Below are 5,000 nucleotides of genomic sequence, written 5' to 3'. Positions count from 1 at the left end.
TGAACACCTGCCTGTCTGTACACTTGTCTGTCTGTACACCTGCCTGCCTGTCTGTACACTTGTCTGTCTGCACATTTGCCTTTCTCTCTCTGCACCTGTCTGTCTGTACACTTGTCTGTCTGTACGTACACCTGTTTCTGTCTGTACACCTGTCTGTCTGTACACTTGTCTCTCTATACACCTGTCTGTCTGTCGCTCTGTAAACCTGTCTCTCTGTACACTTGTCTTTCTCTCTGTACACCTGTCTCTCTGTACACCTGTTTGTCTCTATGTACACCAGTCAGTCTGTCTGTACACCTGTCTGTCTGTACACCTGTCTCACAGTTTTTAAAACATTCAAAGTCAAATTCAAATTTTATTCATCACATACAGAATCATCCACAGTAGGACATGTAGTGAGATGCTTATTACGACTGTCCTACATCTGAAGAAGAATATAAAGTGTGTGGACAAGAAAAGTTTAGGGATATAGGTAATAAAAATATAAATGGAAAAATAGGAAGAAGTTATTAGAAATTAAAGACATGATAAATTATGAAAAACACCAATAGTTACGTAAAGCCGATTGTGTATCGGATATACATATACAAATATACATGTATATAAAAATATATAATATATACAAAAGTGTACATAATATAAACATAATATAAACATAATAATATAATACAATATATTATACACAATATATTATATATAATACTATAATAAAATAATATAATCGTATAATAATATAATATCTATAACTATAATATGATAATGTAATATAATGTAATATTTTTATATATATATATATATATATATATATATATATATATATATATATATATATATATATATATATATATATATATATGTATGTATGTATAAACATCTATAATATAGTATATACATGTATGTAGATAGAAAAAGTCAAATATAGATGTAATGACAATAAATAATACAGTATGTAAAGTGTTGGTGCAGTACGCACACACAGATGTCCAGTGGGTGTGGTTATTGTGTGTGCAGAGTAGTGCAGAGTATACAAGTAGTGCAATTTTTGTGTGCAATAATCAGCTGAGGTAGAATGTAATGTTCATGTGTGGGGGAAAGTCCAGGTACTAGGTGTACTGGTTGAGGGCCCGAATGGCCTGCGGGAAGAAGCTCCTCCTCATTCTCTCTGTGTTTGCCTTCAAGGAACAGAAACGTTTCCCTGACCACAACAGAGAGAAGAGTCCATTGTTGGGATGGCTGAGGTCCTTCATTATCTTCCTGGCCTTGGTCCAGCACCACTTGCTGTATATAGTGTCCAGGTCAGGAAGCTCGGTGCGGATGGTACGCTCGGCTGATCGCACCACCCTCTGGAGAGCTTGCCTGTCCTATTTGGTGCTGTTTCCAAACCAGGCTGTGATACTTCCCGTCAGGATGCTCTCAATGGTGCAGGTGTAGAATGTCTTTAGCACCTCTGAGGGCAGATAAAGACGCTGCCGGGCCTTCTTCACCAGGGTGTTAACGTGACAGGACCATGTCAGGTCCTGCGTGATGTAAACACCTAGGACATGTGCGTGTTTTGAGTGTGTGTGTGTGTAAATATGAAACATATTGTTTATTATTGTTTCTAATTAAAGTGGATTCATTTCAGCTGTAATTAGCAGTGCAGTGATTAAACCAGTGATCAGTTCATCCAGAGAAAATCACCTTATTTCAGTCAATTACAGCTAAAACACAGACTGGTGATGGGCTTTACACACTTCCCTCATTACTGTCACGCTGTGTGTGTGTGTGTGTTTGTGTGTGTGTGTGTGCACGCAACTTTATAAAACACACTTTATTACCCACTCCTGACTGTTAATGAGCGTTTACAGCTTACAGAAACATCTTTAGCAGCCAATCCCACTGCTGAGCACTAATAGTGTATACACACACACACACACACTCCAAGGTCAGGTTTTCAGAAGGCTTTAGGGGGGAATGATACGGCAGATTATTGCGGTGATCAATAAGCGCAGAATGAAGCAGGAGGGAGTTCGTGTTATTGACTTTCTCATGTACAGTGGCAGCGTTAAAACTCTAATCATCTCACACACACACACACACACACACACACTGACCAGAGAGCAGCATCTTCTCCCCAGATTAAGGGTGTAACCAAATCTGAATACGTTGTTCGAATTGAACAGATAAACAGTACGATACAGATAGGATCGACAGGTGGAGGATTCAGGAGGTTTCTGTTTTTATTTATTTATTTATTTATTTATTTTTTAGAAAGTTTACTTTTATAAAACAGCTCTAAAACAATAAACAAGCAATAGACATATTCCTAAAGCTGCCAGTCTTTATATGTACAATAAGGTCAAAGGTTTAAGAAGAGTTTCTAGATTTCAGGAAGACACTGTTGTTTTGAAAGACAGACAGAAGATGGGGAAAATTTCCTTCCTTTTTCCAGAAGCTCTGTTGTTTTTATTATTTCTAGGATATAGTGTTAATGTTCACCTGCTCTACAGACCACGCCCACTTCCAGCTTAAAGCCCAATATTACAACAGAGCAGTAAACAGCCTCAGTCCCACCTGTTAATAAAGTGTGATGAGTATTGTGTGTGTGTGTGTGTGTGTGAGATTAAACTCCTCTCTGATCACTCGTTCACTCTGCTGTATAATGTGCAATTTAAACACATCCATCACCTTTTACCTCTCCTCTGGTGTTTACATCACTGATGTACAGTTGTGCTGAAAAGTTTGCGTAGCTCAGGAGAATGTGGAAGATGTGTAGCATTGTTTCTAAAGAAAACATGAGTGAGAAGGCCAAAGAAATGTATTTTATTTTGTTTTTTAAGGCATAACAGAATGGCACGAAACATGACAATAAATAAAATGAGGAAATAATCCCTGTTGAAATGTTTGTGTACCTTTAGTTCTTAATATTGTGTATTTTACCCTTTAGCATCAGTGATGGCCTGCAGTCTATTGTAATAATTGTGCCTGAGCTCCTGAATTCTCTCAGGTGGTAGAGCTGACCATTCTTCAGTATTTTCTGATAACATGCTACATTTATCTTCCCTGTGCCACTGGAGGTCACACAGCCCCAGAACATGAGAGATCTCCCAGCATGCTGTAGAGTGGGGATGGTGTACTGTTCACTGTAGGTCTTGTTGACTCCTCTGCAAACATAGTGTTTATGGTTGTGACTGTAAAGTTCAGTTTTGGTCTCCTCACTCTGAATGACTCTGCTCCAGAAGCTGTGAGGTGTGTCTAGGTTCTGTCTGGCGTACTGAAAGCGGGCCTTTTTGTGGCATGGCCGCAGTAACGGCTTTCTCCTGGCAACTCCACCCTGCGGGTCATTTATGTTCAGGTAGCTCCTTATTGTGCTCCTTGAAACAACACCTTTTTTCCAGAGCAGACTGGATTGTTGGTGGGTTTTTCTTTGTGTCCTGAACAATTCTTTTAGGGATAGGGGTTGTTTGGGTGATTTCAGTTCTTATTAGGTTTTAAAAGGGAGTCAAACAACTGTGTGATAATTATTGACCTCATGTGACCACTATCCTTAAATAAGAAGAAAATCTTTTGCATTATCAGTCATATTTTACAAAGAAATGCCAATGTTTAACAATTTCTTTTAGGGGATACAAAGAAAGGCAAAGTTAGGCACAACTGTATATTCCTACTCACCTGTCTCACTGCTAACCTGTCTGACTGCTCACCTGTCTCTTTCTTACCTGTTTCACTGCTCCTAACAATGTGTTTATTTAATCTAATTGTATTAAAGTGTAAGTGCTGTATCTGGAATTTGTTCTAAATACTGAAACACTGCATTTTAATCCAGAATATGTCTGTCTGTACACCTGTCTGTCTGTCTGTACACCTGTCTGTCTGTACACCTGTTTGTCTGTCTGTACACCTGTCTGTCTGTCTGTCTGTCTGTCTGTCTGTACACCTGTTTGTCTGTCTGTACACCTGTCTGTCTGTCTGTCTATCTGTCTGTCTGTCTGTACACCTGTTTGTCTGTCTGTACACCTGTCTGTCTGTCTGTCTGTCTGTCTGTCTGTACACCTGTTTGTCTGTCTGTACACCTGTCTGTCTGTCTGTACACCTGTCTGTCTGTCTGTCTGTCTGTACACCTGTCTGTCTGTCTGTCTGTCTGTCTGTACACCTGTCTGTCTGTACACCTGTCTGTCTGTCTATAAACCTGTCTGCCCGTCCATACACCTGTCTGCCCATCTGTACACCTGTCTCTCTATCTTTACACCTGTCTGTATGTCTGTACACCAGCCTGTCTGCCCATCTGTACACCTGTCTCTCTATCTTTACACCTGTCTGTATGTCTGTACACCAGCCTGTCTGCCCATCTGTACACCTGTTTGTCTGTCTGTACACCTGTCTGTCTGTCTGTCTGTCTGTCTGTACACCTGTTTGTCTATCTGTACACCTGTCTGTCTGTCTGTCTGTCTATCTGTCTGTCTGTCTGTACACCTGTTTGTCTGTCTGTACACCTGTCTGTCTGTCTGTCTGTCTGTACACCTGTTTGTCTGTCTGTACACCTGTCTGTCTGTCTGTCTGTCTACCTGTCTGTCTGTCTGTACACCTGTCTGTCTGTCTGTCTGTACACCTGTCTGTCTGTACACCTGTCTGTCTGTCTATAAACCTGTCTGCCCATCTGTACACCTGTCTCTCTATCTTTACACCTGTCTGTATGTCTGTACACCAGCCTGTCTGCCCATCTGTACACCTGTCTGTCCATCTGTACACCTGTCTGTATGTCTGTACACCTGTCTGTCTGTCCATACACCTGTCTGCCCATCTGTACACCTGTCTGTCCATCTGTACACCTGTCTGTCTGTACATCTGCCTGTCCACCTGTTTGTCTGTCTGTCCACCTCTCTGTCCATCTGTACACCTGCCTGTCTGTCCGTACACTTGTCTGTCTGTACACCTGTCTGTCTGAACACCTGTCTGTATGTCTGTCTGAACACCTGTCTGTATGTCTGTTTGTATGTCTGTCTGTACACCTGTTTGTCTCT

The 5,000-nt window shown here is 40.8% G+C and overlaps 1 protein-coding gene across 8 annotated transcripts in view; it reads left to right on the top strand.

Annotated features, from left to right (window-relative positions):
- The window catches only part of cntln (centlein, centrosomal protein), a 182,206-nt gene that overhangs the window by 157,595 nt on the left and 19,611 nt on the right, over positions 1-5,000 (top strand). The gene's annotated exons all lie outside the window — the stretch shown is intronic.

Source organism: Hemibagrus wyckioides, linkage group LG03 (assembly GCF_019097595.1).
Source record: "Hemibagrus wyckioides isolate EC202008001 linkage group LG03, SWU_Hwy_1.0, whole genome shotgun sequence".
Taxonomy (NCBI): Eukaryota; Metazoa; Chordata; class Actinopteri; order Siluriformes; family Bagridae; genus Hemibagrus; species Hemibagrus wyckioides.
Note: the sequence above shows the minus strand (reverse complement) of the source record. Positions and strands in the feature narration are given on the sequence as shown.